The sequence below is a fragment of the Centroberyx affinis genome, unplaced genomic scaffold, assembly GCF_046629955.1.
Source record: "Centroberyx affinis isolate AG114_WGS23_722 - 3 ecotype Tasmania unplaced genomic scaffold, CSIRO-AGI_Caff_v1 ptg003508l_1, whole genome shotgun sequence".
In the NCBI taxonomy this organism is placed as follows: Eukaryota; Metazoa; Chordata; class Actinopteri; order Beryciformes; family Berycidae; genus Centroberyx; species Centroberyx affinis.
This window is the reverse complement of record NW_027281457.1, coordinates 136,086-152,469: the sequence shown is the minus strand read 5'-3', so window position 1 is coordinate 152,469 and position 16,384 is coordinate 136,086. Positions and strand designations below refer to the sequence as shown.

The following is a 16,384-nucleotide window of genomic DNA, read 5'->3' as shown; positions in this document are numbered from 1 at the left end:
CTAGCCCATTAGCAAATGTTATCATTAACTTGACTGTTAACTTCAGTTTCAATGTGTGTGTTAACAGTCAGTGTGTATTTTGAGTGTGTGTGTGTGTGTGTGTGTGTGTGTGTGTGTGTGTGTGTGTGAGAGAGAGAGTGTGTTAGTGATGGTTTTGGTGGCTGGATTCCATGTTTACTTTACCCCATTTGATAAAAAAGCAGTTAAATAAGAATGTCAAATCCTGTGTGTTTGCGTAAGTAGTGTGTGTGTGTGTGTGTGTGTGTGTGTGTGTGTAGGAGTCGTGTGTGTATGCAGGGCTGTAGTCATGACCAAATTTGTTGAGCCCAAGTCAATTCCAAGACCAGATCCAAAGGGTGATGGAATGTAAAAATAATGATAAAGGAATTTCTTAAAGATGAACAGAAATGTAAATCTAACTGCAAAGGAGTACCGTACTAATCCCTTCAACATCCCACTAATCACTGCATACACTCTAAAAAGTAATGCCTTTCTTTAACTTATAAAAAGTGAGGTAAGTGGTTGCATTGGACTTTTTGAGTTGAGTCAACTTCAAGGCTTTTTTAAGTAGAATGAACACTGTAACATTACTTAACATGAACCCAGTAAAATCAGGTTGAGTTAACTAATACTACTGATATTACTTAGTTAGATAAACTTAATTTTCTTGGTAAAGGTAACTCACTTGCACATGATATTGAACTTAATTAAAATGAGTACAGGTTACTTGTAGATAAAATGTAAAATAGTAAAATTAACCTAATCACACATGTGAATGAACTCCATTAAATTGAGTCCAGGCTACAACCTCTGGTGAATAAATTATGCTACATTCATTTCTCTAAAGGTTTTGTTGTTATAATTTCTATATCCCAAGCACTACGTTTTGATTAACTTTACATAAATAGACTTTCCTGTCAATAACAATTTCAAATTAAGAAGAACAAGATGGAAAGACAGATTTAAGATTATAACATTTATTTAACTCTTCACAACCCACTGTTTCAAAGGTTTCACTTCTAACAGTGCCATAGATTGCAAAACAGGCCATAACTGCTGAATTGCGCACACAATACTGTTGAATATCTACCTCATGAGGTAATGACAATGATGGTACAGAACACAGTTAAGTCCATTTTCATTTAAGGCACATTAGAATGAACACAAAAGGAAAATGCCAAATGAAATTCTATTACATGAGTAACTTGCCAAAAGACAATTTTTTTTCAACACATGTAACACGCCAGTTTTGGTAGATACTTAAGTTCCAGGGCATAGGTAAGTCCAAAGAGAAGGCAGCATGCTTTTGACAGGTTGGTCAGACCTCTGACCACTGGATGACCTTCTTTGATGATGCCAATGGCATCAGGCTGATGGCACGCGTAAATTTTCATCGGGCAACTGCTGAGCTCGGCGTGCTCCTCGGTTTCATCACGACTCTATTGGTGGAGACAAAGAAGAATAAAGAGTTTGGTCAGAGAAACAGGTAATGAGATAAACAGATCAGACAGGTAATAAGATAGATCAGACACAAAGTCAAAATTGTACCATTGTTGCTAAAGGTGACGGATACTTCATTGCAGTTATACTAGTTGACAGCATATGTCAAAATCAATCTCATATAGCACTTACTGTCAGTGTAATGTTAACAACACCAAATTGCAGTTATGTTCTTGGATCACTGGATATTAAGTTTATTTAGCTTAAATTCCTTTGCTTTCAAGTCTGAGTCACCAAAATTGAAGACCACATTACCAGTGTCCCAGTCACCTGTAAGCTACACATCCAAGTCAGTTTTCAAGTTGGTTTCCAGTGCTCCAATCTGGAATTCCAAGCCATGGACCTAAGTACTATAGCATTGGCAAACAGCATCTGTAAGTATGCCTGCTGTCTTGGCCAATCTTACTTTGCCATGACAATGGCATGGAGTGTGGGTATTGTACTATCGTGATCTGGCATAAGTGTTGTCTTTTCCTGGTTTTAAAGGCTGCATTACAGTAAAGGGATGCAATTTTCTGTTCTTTGCCTCTACCTGCTTGGTCATCACATTACTAATGACTGTTCATCACTAATCTACAGTGTGTAAATATCTTTTGAGAGCAATGATAATCATCCCTATAATATCATCACAATATCAACACATTAAGACATTCACTTAAAAATACTGATCAAAAACAGGTGACCAGTTAGACTGTTGATCAGACAGATAGATACATAGCTTTAAGCCTAACACATACATGGTGGTCTCTGATGAGTTCTTCTTTCTCTCCCCCACTCGACCAGGCATCTCAGGAGCACTTCTCTCCTTTTCTCCACAGAGGCAGATGGATCCTATCAAAAAGTAAAACCTGTTCAAAATTCACTGCCTGATGACACCAGCACAAACTATACACCCTCTGTATTTCAACTATTCATTCAATTGCAGTATAATAGACCAAGCATTCTTTAAAGCTGTGGTTCTCAACTCGTCGTGCTACCACAGGCATGTGGAGAGGAAAAAAAAAAACTTACTTTGTCCATATTTGGATTAGATTTTTGAGAAAAAAAACAACTAGGCTACTGCCTGCCCAAAACCCACAACACTCGATATCAGACAGTCAGCTACAGCTAGCTTACAATAAGTTGACATTAGCTAGCGTTAGCATTAGCGTCTTTTGTCTAGGGGTTTTATCTAACCGTTTATGGTTCTAATTTCGTGTACGGCCACACACCAAGTTTCCTGTTTGGAGGCAAAACAAGGGAAGCGAGATGGCAGACATAATGAACAGCACAAGTGCATAAAATTCACTCTGACTGAAACGTGATAGCTAACTTAGCTAATAAGGCATACTTTAGCTAGCATGTCTGTATTGAAACTTAAATCGGCTTGGCTTAGCCTACATTAAATTTTACAGGCTTCGCTTCAGGTTTCTGTTTTCCCCAAGTGTAACGTTAGGTTGCGGTAAATACGGTGACAGAACCGTGGTCGACAGGATCACGTTAGTTAGCACCGGGCAGCTAACTTAGCTTGCCATGTGTGCAGGGCAGCTACGTTAGCTACAGATTTGCTTAGCTAACGTTAGCTGCCGAACGGGACCTCTCAAGTCATCGGTTTAGCGCGACTTTACATCACCAATCATTCAGCTAAAATTGCTCAACTTACCGCTTTATCCAGGATCCATAAAATTCTGCAGCGGCGAACAGAGTGAGTAGGCTGTAGTGCCAAGCAAGCTGCTGATACCTTCCCGGGTAAAGTGACCTGTCCCGCCCAGACCAGACAGACACGTTGCAGCACAAAGCATCAGGGGAAAAGTGATAATGTCAACTTTTTTTTATTACGTTACATGAACACAGCAACCACATCGACATAACTACTCTAATAAATTGTGTATGTCAACTCACTTTTATAACATTTAATGTAGCCTACACAACAATCACATAGACATAACTACTCAAATAAATTGTGTATATCAACTCACTTTTATAACATTTCATGTACACAACAATCACATAGACATAACTACTCAAATAAATTGTGTATATCAACTCACTTTTATAACATTTAATGTACACAACAATCACATAGACATAACTACTCAAATAAATTGTGTATATCAACTCACTTTTATAACATTTCATGTACACAACAATCACATAGACATAACTACTCAAATAAATTGTGTATATCAACTCACTTTTATAACATTTCATGTACACAACAATCACATAGACATAACTACTCAAATAAATTGTGTATGTCAACTCACTTTTATAACATTTCATGTACACAACAATCACATAGACATAACTACTCAAATAAATTGTGATAGTTTTATTTAAAATATATTGTTGTATATATACTGACACATTTTAAGTAAAGGGAAAGTATATTGATACTTTTTAGGATAAAACAAATAAAATAAACTAGATCACAACTATTTAAAGTATATTAAACCTACATGATGGATGTAGCACTTATTACAGTGTAGGAATTTACTAATCACTGCTTAGAAGGACCATTACATACATTTGTAGTGCTGGGGAGAAGTTACCGTTTTTTTTTTACATATATAGATAGGAGTGACAAAGTCAATTCAACATCTAATAGTGGCTGAGACCAAGACAACTGACCAAGAGTCAAAATAGGCAGGAGACTGAGACAAGTCGCTGTTCATCCCCCTGGCTTGGTTATTTCCTGTTTCAGTTGGCTCTCAGCAGGACGCGACCTTCTGCATCCAGCTACATTGTTAGAGAACACAGAGAAGGATGGAGAGACTGAGACAAGGCCAAGACGTCATAAAAGTCAAGACCAAGGTTGGACTCAAGTACTAGAAAACTAGCCCTGTGTGTGTGTGTGTGTGTAGTCGTGTGTTTCTGTCTGTGTGCATGAGAATGGGCGGGTGTGGTGGAGGAGGTTGGGCTGCATGTGTGGTTTGCCGCACTCGATGAGGAGTCAACTAATTGAGGGAGCCGCGTCTGAACTGCTCATGTCAAACCCGAGCTGCCCATCACGCCGTTACACCTGATGGGTGTCACCGTGTCTTTGTGTTGACGTGAAGGAATGCAGACTAACACCTGCTGCCCGCTTGTTATCCGGTTTGACAGATTCTCATTCTCAGGATACCCGTCCAATTTAGGTGTTTTATCTGTCTGTCTGGTGTGTGTCTGTGTGTGTTTGTGCACATGTTTTGTATGAATACCAGTGAGCATGTATACGTATATGCATATGTGTGTGTGTGTGTGTATGTAGAGGTGTCCCATGCTAATGGAAAATGTAATAGCGCCAGACAGGGATTTGCTGATATGACCTTAAGCAGTGAAAGTAGCAACCGGCAGCTAATGCGAGGCCTAAGAAAGGTAGCAGGCCAGAAGGCTCGTACTATTGTGGCCCAGCAGTAGATGCATTATTCATCAGCTCTACTCGCTTGGCTGGTGATAATGATTTTATCAAATCTGGCAAGGTGGGTGGGTGGGTGTGTGGGGGAAATGGGCATTCTGACGGTGTATGTGCGCTATCTTTTTGTCCTTTCGCCAAATACAGTATGTTCATGAATTTCAATATGATGTGTTTAGCGACAGAGATGGCAGGAGGCAGGAAATGGAAAATCATCCCATAAAACCAATCTGAATAGAAACACGGTCTCATCCCTCTAGCTCTTCTCTGATAACGCCACCCCCCTCCCCCTTTCCCCCCTCACCCCCTCCCCAGCCTCACCCGCCACACACACAACGCGTTGACGTTTGATAAGGATCGAAAGCTGGAGGTCTATTGTCCCGAAAGGCCAGCTCAGGTGCACAGGAAGACAGGAACCCACACAGCCTGCACCTACATGCTGCCAGTTTGCCGAGTCATTCAACAGAAATGTGGTTGAGAATGTGGTTCGATATTAATTTACTCCTCGCTATGATGACTGGCAAATGCACAGCTGACGACAAACATTGAGCAAAACAGCAAGTGTTCACATTACAAAGACAGCAGGCGACATGACAAGCGCAGACAGACCAAAACAAGCAAAACAAACCAAAAAAATAAAAACCCCAGACATCCTGATCTTTCTCCAAGCGACCTCTCTGCTTACATAACATCCTCCACCTGCTATTGTTATTATTCTGTCGTCTGTATTCTGCGTGTGTCAACATGCTGTGTCAGCCATTGCTCTGAGTTGCCGTTAACTACTAACCAGCTCCTCTCCGCTCCCCGGGTAATTGCATTTCAGCCCGGTGACAGCATGTTCGGGTAGGAGTGTGGGAACATGTGTCTAAATCGCTGTTCATCCCCCTGGCTTGGTGATTTCCTGTTTCAGTTGGCTCTCAGCTGGATGCGACCTTCTGCATCCAGCTAGACTGTTAGATAACACAGAGGAGGATGGAGAGACAGTCGGACAGACGAGGAGACGGAGAGGAAGGAGATACTGGGAAGGGAATGAGGACTGATGACTAGACAGGTGCTGAAAGACACACACACACACACACACACACACATATATATACTGTACATGCACAAACACAAACACACATTACACAAAAGAATTATGATCGGCAAGAAGCACTACAGCAGTATTGTCTGTGTTAGGTGTTGAAATGTCATCTTGTGCCTAGGGGTACAAAGCTGTGAGTGTGTGTGCGTGTGTGTGTGTGCGTGTGCGTGTGTGTGTGTGCGCGTGCACGTACGACAGCGTCTTTGTGCGTGTGTGTCTCTCCTCTTTCTCCCCTGTGGAGGCTCTGTCAGGTCCTTTGTTGGGTGGATCTGTTACCTTCCCTGCCCTTTGTCCTGACATGTTTCCCTCTATAAATGTTAAATACTCGCAAACACCGGCTATTTCTGGAGCTTCTCTTCTCGGTGCAGAGGCCGCAGACAGTGGGAATCATCAGTTTGTTATGTAACCCTCCGCCTTTTGTCTCACAGATTTTCCTCCTCTGGTTCTCGATCCAAGCGCTTTTGTTGATGATTTGCCAAGTCCCGAGAAACCTGAGAGTTGTTTTGTCATTTAGGATGCAGAACATTGTGGAATCAGGGGCTAAAGTTAACAGCTGAAGTTAAATAAGTCATTAATTATTGGAGTGTAAATCAAGATATTTTAGTTTTACTGATATGCATATATTGTACAGTACTGTTTAAAAAACCCTACACACCTCCTTATCTAGACTCTGAAAAACCTCCTCCATAGTTTGTTATTACCACTCTTCAAGTGTGGAGAGTGAGCTATATAAAGCTGGATGTATATGCATATAGATGACTAGATATAGATATACAGTACTGTGCAAAAGTCTTAGGCACCTAAGAGTTTTTATATAAATAGTGTCTTAGATGTTTATTCATTTTTTTTCTGCATTAGTGTGTCAGTAGACTGCTCTTTATAGTAAATTTTTTGATATTTAGAAACTTTTCATTTAATTATTTTTGAAAACATCTTCGCTTTACTTTTTTTCTTTTACATGTGCCTAAGACTTTTGCACAGTACTGTATAATATACAGTATATAGATATAGATATATAGATTTCTTGGTTGCCAAAAGCACACTGAGCTGCCACCAGCCGAAAACAATAAAAACTCTCTCATTGCTGGTGTTTTCACTCAACAAACCAGTGAGTGAAAAGTCCCAAATAACAAAGGGGGCAATAGTTCCCAGTAACTGACTGCAATGTTTTTTTTCCAGACATAGTGCTCTTTTTATTGTTTGTCACCTTTTTGACACATTTCACCCTCATGTCGTTGTCGAAGTCTTGCAGCAAAGACTTTGACAAAGTCAAACTGTGTCAAGCTATCATATTGTCTGATGTCCTCCCCGCGTTTTTGACAGTTTTCACATGATTTTTCACTTGAAATTCTTCCCCTGGACAGGCACCCGATACCCAGAGACACCTCACTGGTGGCATCAGCATACAAATCATCTACCTGCTCCTTAGTGAGTAGGTAGACACAGAACCAAACAAAGAAAACTTTCCCAACATGATGCTATCTTTTGGAAAACATATTGAGTGCTATGAAACACTACACAAATTGGTTTAGTTAATAAAAAGCACACACGTCTGTTGGAGAGGCTTACATCAAGGGCAAACTTTATGATCAAACTCACAAACTCTTATCTCCAGGCATATACTTGGGACCAAATAGAGACAGAAATAGCAAAAACTGCTCTTTGGGACTTCATACATTTCATTTGAAGTTTTTGTTGCAGCAAACATGGTTGGGTTTTAAGATAATAAAGGAAAGATGGGAAGGAAAAAAGAGGAAATAAAGCAGCATAACATGCAGCTTTGAACCCATTTGCATGAGCAGTAGGCTACATGTTAGTTTCCAGGAAGAGAGAACTAATCTGCTTGAACATCACTGCACCTTTCTAGTCAAATTACGTCTTTATTCTGGTCTGTTAAGCCTAGCCTGTTACATATTTGAAGATGGCAAATCACTATTAATAATACATTTCAAGTTTTTTTTATTGATTACTTTAAAACAAACCTAGTGCTGTGATATTGCCTTTTAGATACACCATAAAACTCCTAATAGATTTTCCACCAAAACCAGCAAAATTCAAGTGTGTTCAATGTTTCAGAGAACTTGAATGGAGTTTTCTAAATCATACCTTGTGAATCATCAAACTGCCAGCATGAGTTAAGAGTTTGGTTTGACTGCCCACTCACTTCTCACAGTGTGCTTTTTGTCCGACTCTTTTATTATTTTTTTGGGGCATAATGCTCATATTCATCTCTATGTATAGTTTATATGTAGGTGTGTGTGTTTGTGTTCTTATATGCATGTGGGTTTATTTAAGCATGTGCCCCTCTGTGTATCTGTGTGTTTTTGTTTTTGTTTTTGTTTTTGTTTTTGTGTAGAAGTTAAGGCCAGAGAGCCAGCAATTAAAAAGGAGACAGGGACATCTAAGGGCTTAGAGGCACAGACCCAGCACACATGCTGGCAGTCAATTGGCAAGCCAGGGGAGGTGAAATTGGAGAGAGAGAGAGAGAGAGAGACAGAGGGAGAGAGAGAGAGAGAGAGAGAGAGGGAGAGAGAGGCAAAGGGAGAGCCGAGATGAGAGGGGAAAGAGGGAGGAGGGCAGAGTGAGTGCATGTGGGAGAGAAGGGGAGAAACAGAGAAAAGGGGGCGGGCTCAAACGCACACACAGACACACACCCTCTCCTCAGTCTTCAGTCTGGTCTAGGCATGCGAGAGGCAGCATGTGTGAGTATGTGTGTGTGTGTGTATATGCAGTCTAATGCTGCGCTGGAGTCTGGGAGCCGTCTCACTGATGCAAGGATTCCCCTCTGCTTTCTGAACGGATGCCTGCTGACTGTTTTCTGAACCAAAGGGAATTAACTGTTATTCACTCAGGCAACACATTGGGAACACAAGAGAAGGTAAAGAGATAATGTCTGTTTTGGGAGCTTTGTGAGTGACAGAGAGAGAGAGACAGAGAGGGACAGAGAGAGAGAGAGAGAGAGAGAGAGGATTGCTTGGGTGTGAAAGACACCTGGCTTCATGTTGTGTGTGTTAAAATGATTTGTTGGCCAGTTGGATGAATGTTTCTGCATGTGTGAGAGGGGGAGAGAAAGACAGAGGTGTTTGAAGTTAGTTAACATAAGGAGTCTCTATTTGTGCAGCTGGCCTCTTCAAGGGGACACGCTTTTTGTCTCACATGGTGTGTGTGTGTGTATATATACTGTATATGTGTGTAATATCTGTGTATACCTATGTCTTTGTAAGGCGGTGCGCTTTCTCACACATTGTGTCTTTGTGTGTGAGTGTGACTTCTCATCTGCTAGTATATTACTGTTTGGCGGCTGCTTTCTCTCTCTCTCTCTCTGTCTCTCTCTCTCAGACACACACACACACACACACACACACACACACTAACAGACACATATAGGGATATTGTAAAAAAAAAAAAACAGCCTTGCCGCACATTCTGTTCAAATAGCCATGCAGCGGCTTTGCATAGGCCAGTGACCGTGTTGGTGAAAAGAGTTTATGAATCATTAATGTTCTCACTGGGACATTGCCTAGTTTCCGACTCTAGGCAATTTGGCGATAACAAAATACCGTAGCAGCCCTCCGGACTGGCGGCACCTGACATTTCCCTCCATAGAGCAAACTGCACAGCTCAAAGAGCAAACACAGAAATACATACCGGTGCAGTGTGTACGTTTGATTGTGTGCTTCCACATGAGAAGAAGTGATTGAGAAAGAGATGAGATAAAGTAAGATTACTTTCCAGATCAGAGCCAGAGCTCAAGTGCTACTCAATTATGTATTGTCTAAAGCTTGTTAGAGAACTGTGGCAATCTTAACGGATGATGAAACCCGGGGGTCAGCCTTGTCCACATTTCTGTTCATGCTGTCAGAGGTGCACAATAGGAAATGAGGCAAGAACGGAACGATGAGACACTGAATGACTTGGATCTGAGAAAGACATTACAGTGTGTGTGTGCTGTGTGGAAACGTGGACAGAGAGGGAGAGAGAGAGAGAGAGAGAGAGAGAAGAGAAGAGAAGAGAAGAGAAATAGAGATAGAGATAAAGAGCTGAATATCAAAAGAGGGACTTGGAAGAGGAGAATAGTTGACAAAGAGGGTGACTTAAGAGCAACAGAAAGTCTTGAGGGAACAGCAGTTAGAGGCAGCATGGTACTGAGGACTTGGCAGAGAATGACAGTAGCTAACATGAAGAAGTAAGTCTTAAAGCAATAGAGAGAGAGAGAGAGAGAGAGAGAGAGAGAGAGAGAGAGAGAGAGAGAGAGATGCAGAAAAACACCAATGCTGAAAGAGTGCACTTTTGAGTCCTACTGTATGCTTCATTTACAGCTCATATCACTCAAGTATGTGTATTGTGTGTGTGTGTGTGTGTGTGTGTGTGTGTGTGTGTGTGTGTGTGTGGGTGTGTCTGTGTGTGTGTGTGTGTGTAGGTGTGTGGGTGTGGGTGTGTGTGTGTGTGTGGGTGTGTCGAAGCAGTAGGTCTCAGCTGTGCAGGTTGAGGGTCATCTTCAGGCATCCAGACAGCCAGAGAATTATGCGGGATCAAAGGGCGCAGGGGGTTTTTCTCCTCCTTGCTCCTCACTCACTTCTTCTCAAGCAAAGTAAAAAAAAAAAAGTCTTGAAAATAAAAGGTTCTTGATAGAAAGTAAAATACAGATAGAATAAAATTAGAGTAAAAAGAGCATGTTTTTAAACAGCTAAGACTAACATTGACACAAAGATATTCCCAGTACCAAAAATAGTAACATGTTTAACGGCCTGTCTCAGACTTAAATTGAATGATAGAACGCTACAAGATTTCTTTCAGAATATTTACTCTCAGATCCTTCACACAATCTGGACAAGATCTAAACATAACTGTACTGCCATTATAATGACTCATAAAAAAAAAAAAATTGACTCTGTAACACACACTACGTGGCAACTCGTAAAAAGTACTTAGCCTTATCGCTGAGCTTCAAAGTGCTACTCATTCTATTATTTACCTTTACTTTTAGTCTTTGTTTTGGTTTTGAGCAGAATTATAAAGTTGCTCTGTCTCTCTCTCTCTCTCTCTCTCTCTCTCTCTCTCTCTCGTTATCTCTCTCTGCTACAATCCTCTGCTTCAGTTGACTGGTGCCATGAGGAAGTTGAATATTGGCAGGGTGTTTTGAGGAAGTGATCCGTGAACGGATTTATAGTGGCAGATAAGAACTGGTGTGTGTGTGTGCGTGTGTGAGAGAGAGAGAGCGCGTGTTTGTATGTGTGTGTGTGTGTGTGCTTGTGTGTTTGTGTGCACACCTTTTTGAATACTGACAAAGAGTTCGCGAAAGCATGGGGCTATGAAAAGGGAGGAAGAACATTTATGTCTCTTACACATGGCTCATCTAGGTTTATGTGTGTGTGTGTGTGTGTGTGTGTGTGTGCGTGTGTGTGTGTGTGTCCATGTGTGTGTGTGTGTGTGTTCACAGTACAAATATGTGTGTATGCAAGCAGACAGGCGTGAGTTCTATCTGTGTACATTAGGTAAGCTAATATAGTGAGTGAGCGTGAGTGGGGGGATGGAGCTCAGTTAAGTGTGCCCTGCGGGATAAGAGTGTGTGTGTGTATGTGTGTGTGTGTACTGACCCAGATTGATACACTGCTCTCATGCTAAGTCAGCTCACCTATAGGATAGTAGCCCCATCCTCCTTTACACACATCCAATCTTCTGCAGGCACACACACACACACACACACACACACACACACACACACACACACACACACACACACACACAAACACACACTCAGAGAATATACATAGTCTGCAACCCCACTATAATCTATACTAAAAATACCACATCACCAAGTCATACTTATCCCTTTGATCTGTTCATGTTATATAAAGATCTCCAAGCAGCAAACAATACGCTGTAAAAACTGAGTCTATAATAATGATAATAATAATAATGATGATATAGCAGCATAAAACCAGAGCTGACTGCACACACTCTTCACATCTATATCCAACACAGTCCTGCGTTTCTTATGACCTTGTGGCAGAGCAAAACAAATGCCCTCTCCTTATGATTAGAGCAATACTACATAAGATGCAGTTTGATGTGCCTGTAGTGGGCACGATAAAGGGATGATGCAATTAACATGAAAGGGATGATAACGCTCTCTCTCTCTCGCTCTCTGTCTCTGTTTCTCTCTCCATCTCCATCTCCTTCTTTGTCCGTGTGGTATAGTTATTTTCTTCCTCTCCCATTTCCTAACCATTGCCTCGCTAATAATGCTCATCCTTCTTTCTCAGCGGTCCACTTATTTCTCCTCTTAAGCAAATATGGGGCTTATGAAGCTCCCCAGTGCCCACCTCCCCACATGCAATCAAGCTGTTTAAATGTTTGTGTTTGACTGTGTGCCTGTGGGTTCTCTCTCTGTGTGTGTACTCTCTCTCTCTCTCTTGCTCTCTCTCTCTCTCTCTCTCTCTCTGTCTGTCACTGTGTCTCTCTGTCTCTTCCTTTCCTTCTCTGTCTCTTGTTATTTGCAGCCTAGTAGCGGGCAGATATTACGGAAGGCTGTTTTGGGAAAACAAAGACAAAGCTGAGAGTTCGGGTGGGGGAGACACTGAATTGTGTGTCTTCTTCTTTGGTTTTGCTGCGGTGTCTAATTAAAGCGCGTATGTCATGGATGCATATCATATTAAGGGGAATCCCCGCGCAATATACCATAGGAGAAGGCTTGAGAGAGTATATAGGTGTTTTGTGTGTGTGTGTGTGTGTGTGTGAATTTATGAGTGTGTGTATCCTTGACCCGCAGCTCGCCACACGTCCCTTTGAAAGCAAAAGCCTTCTGTGAATTTGTGCAAGGTGACAGAGGGTGAATGTTTACGTCACACAGGCTCGCTTGCGTATGTCCATTTCTGCTGTCTTTAGCAATGTCACCTGTCTGGTTAAGCAGGACTGCGGAGCCGGGGAGTGTGATACACCGGGGCGAGGAATATTGTTTGGCAGACTCCTCAACATCAACCCCCCGATGAGATGAAGAAGAAGAACAAGAAGGAGAGGGGCATGCCTCTAATTTGAGGAGGGGTAGAGACGGGGGAGGGGTGTCTCAGAGCTGACATGAGTGAGTGCATGTGCCCTCATTCATTTCCTCTCTTTTGTCTGTTCTGTGTCTGCTGATGAAGTGGGAGTTTCTTCCCCTCCCTTCCTCTCTGTCTCTCTCTCCGTCTCTCTCTCCCTCCTTCTGTCTCTTGCTCCTTCCACCCCTCTTTCCTTCCTCTCTCGGTGTGACAGTACCGCCGTCCCTGTCATGTCTGCCCATTATCTCTGATCAGTGTTGCGTTCCAGCCCACACATCGGCTCTGGCTGCCAACTGATGTGTGTGTGTGCGTGTGTGTATGTGTGAGTGTGTGTGTGTGCTTGTTGATGTAGATTAGAGCTTCAGATGTTTATATCTGGCCTCAATACTGGAAGATAGGAGAAGAGGAGGCAAAAGGAGAGAAGGGGGAATATGTATGATTTTGTTTACTGTGAGATTAAAGAAGAAAGAGTGTGGTAACAAGCTGATGTGTGTCATTCAGAAGAAGTACAATTTGAAGAGGTGGAGGAGAGAAGCTGAGTGAATATGAGAAGTGTGGAGAGGAAGTGCGTTTTGAGATGAGAGACGTTTTCGAAAATGTTACCTGAGCGGGAAGAGTGAGAGGGGAGAGTGAGAGAGTGCAAGTGCAGTCGAGTGCTTGTGTGAAGTGCTGAGTGGGGATTTAAGGGAGGAATTACTGCGGGAGTGCAAAGTGTGTCTTCAAAGATTGTGTTTATGCCTTGTTTGCACTGGGGAGATTTGGCCTTCCTGGGATCTCTCGTTTTTTGATGTCTGTTTGGAAATCTTCACAACCCCTGCTTTGAGGTTTTTTTTTTTTTTTTTGGAGTGTGCTGGTCTGTCCAAGTTTATGTCCACGTGACTGTGTAATTAAAGCAGGAAAAACAAGCCATTGTGTCTCCTCTCCTCTCCTCTCCTCTCCTCTCCTCTTTCCCCTCTTTCACTCCATCTATTCCTTTTTCTCCGTTACATAAAGAGAGCGCTTCGACCTGGCCAACCACTCAGCGCTCATCAGATAGGCTCACTTCACGTTCCTGATTGCTGACCTGGAAGTGATGCAATGCGATCATACAAGGAGGTCTCAAAAGGCTGTGTGTGTGTGTGTATTTGTGTGTGTGCATGTGCAAACACATATGCCTGCGAATATGTCTGAGCGTGTGTGTGTGTGTGTGTGTGTGCGTGTGTGTGACAAATGCAAGGATAAAGGCCTATGGGCTGAGCTGCATGGATTTTTTTGTTCTCTGGATTGAGTTTCTTTGGGGATAAAAACCCCACGGTGAGTGCTGTATAAGGTTTCTATTGGACTGTGTGTTTTTCTTATTGTCCTGTGGTGCGTTAGCTTTTAGCCACGTGAATGTGTACGTGTGTGTGTGTGTGTGTGTGTGTGTGTTTGTGTGTGTGTGTGTGGTCAGATTGCCTTTGTCCTCTCCCCTCAGGCCTGCACTCAGATGTCAGTGAGTCGTGTGGAGCTTATACAGGTCACTAATGCACCGAGAGGGGAGCTCTATTCACCCGTCCCTCTTACAGCCCAAACAATAACCCCAGCCCGAGTCAACTAGTCAGCACAACAGCTCAACTCCCAGGAAATGGACCCATTGACCTAGATCCAACCCCATCCACTGAAAAGACAACATATTATTGACATCCTTGGCTCAGTGATGGCGTTGTTTTCGTCACTGAGCAAAGACTTCTTTTAAAACAGTAGGAGTCAGTTCAGTCAGTGTGGGCTGAAGCCTTATAGTAGGTAATATGCTAGGACTCCATTTGATGCAGAACAGTTTACCCATCTTTTAAGGCTGATATCAATTTTTATGGTGTAAATTCATAGTATCTGTCAAAGAAATGTATGCTTTACTGAAATTATAATTGATTTTTGTTTAAATTGGTGGTTGTTTGCCTTATGATGACGATAGTTTACCCATCTTTTAATTTACCACTACCTCATAGGATGTTGCTTATTCTGATATAATTTTCTATTCTTTAGTTATACAGCATCTATATATGTTATTAGTATGGTGGAGACGAAAAGCAGAGGCATTATAATATACTGTATATTCATTATAATGTTCAAACATCTATTCACTGCATGAAGAATACAGAAGTGGTTTGCTCTTGTATTTTGTATCACACTGATGAAACATTTTGGGCGTAGGTCCACTTTCACTCTTAGGATGAGTGAACCCGCTGCACTTCTCTATGGGCATGCATGCTTGTATGTGTGTGTGTGTGTGTAGTGTGGTTAAAAAACAGAAGTAGGTAGTAGGAGGGAGGACTTCCTACTGTAATGACCATTTCAAATCATGTGGACAGCATAGTTACTAATGTATTGCAGTTTCATGTGTTTACTTCCTTGCACATTCTTGGTAAAACAGTGGACTTCTTTAAATCTAATAATGTCAAGAGTCAGCGATGCAAATTCACCCATCCTGACCTGCACTCTTGCTCTTTGCCCTGGACTGTACATCTGTAGATCTTCAGAACTGCAGACATCTGTAAATCTGTAAGTCTGTCCAATCGCTATCATAGTTAGATTTGTTTTAGCCAGTTGAAGCCTATTTTTTGCATTATGATGGCACTCTATCTATTATTTATTTTTAAATTGTACTGTATTTTTATTTATATCCTTTATTACTTTTTTATTCATGTCCTTTAGTACTTTTTACTCATTGTTCACCAACCTACCCCTCTTTTCTTTGCTGACACAATTTCCCCTCTGGGATCAATAAAGTTAATCTTATCTTATGTTAACTTATCCCCATAGCGTATCACAGGATTGTGTATACTGCAGCACTATACTGTATTGTCTCAGCGGGCTGTGTCCCCAGGTCTCATGTAGACCTGCTATCTCAGAGAGGCCGAGACAAACCGCAGTGAGCTGCTGTTTGTCTGTCACATTCCTGCTGCATCCATTCCTGACCCCCGTCCCTCACCGTGCTGCATTGTCTCTTGTCTTTTCTTCAAGGGGGCACTTTGTTTGCAAGCACTGCTGTTGACTCAGGTGCAGGGATGTAAGATAACTTCCCCTTCTACCTCCCCCTCACCCCCCCGCCCTCATCTTCCACTTCTCCTATGCCCCTTTTTCTGCCACTGACTTCTGCCTTCTGCTTCTTACCCTTGTCAGTTTTATACAGCCATGATGTGTTTTTCCCTGTCTCTCTCCTACTCTTTCTCCCTCTTAAGCTTTCATTTCCTTTCCTTCCCCCTCTCCATTTTTCCTTCCCCCTTCACCTGTCCCTGTCCGGTCATGTCAGAGCCTATCTCGTGCTTCCTGATAACGATTAGGGAAATCTACAGGTAATTATAGGCAGCTTTGGCAGAACCTCTGTAGTTTTTGTTTTTCATTAAAATACTTCCCACGTATGCATGCATCTCC

At 42.0% G+C, this 16,384-nt stretch overlaps 1 protein-coding gene and 1 long non-coding RNA gene across 2 annotated transcripts in view; one reads left to right on the top strand and one right to left on the bottom strand.

Annotated features, from left to right (window-relative positions):
- Positions 1 to 1,378: 1,378 nt before the first annotated feature.
- LOC139661309 (uncharacterized) lies at positions 1,379 to 3,254 on the bottom strand. The gene is made up of 3 exons (XR_011696587.1): positions 3,143 to 3,254; positions 2,238 to 2,331; positions 1,379 to 1,439 (listed from the first exon to the last, which is right to left on the bottom strand). It is a non-coding gene; the product is annotated as an uncharacterized lncRNA (long non-coding RNA).
- A 5,411-nt stretch (positions 3,255 to 8,665) lies between these two features.
- LOC139661314 (rho guanine nucleotide exchange factor TIAM1-like) overlaps positions 8,666 to 16,384 on the top strand; it is a 65,691-nt gene continuing 57,972 nt past the window's right edge. The window contains exon 1 of the mRNA XM_071539749.1: positions 8,666 to 8,835. The gene's annotated coding sequence lies outside the window, so the exon portion shown is untranslated. The remainder of the gene's footprint in view (positions 8,836 to 16,384) is intronic.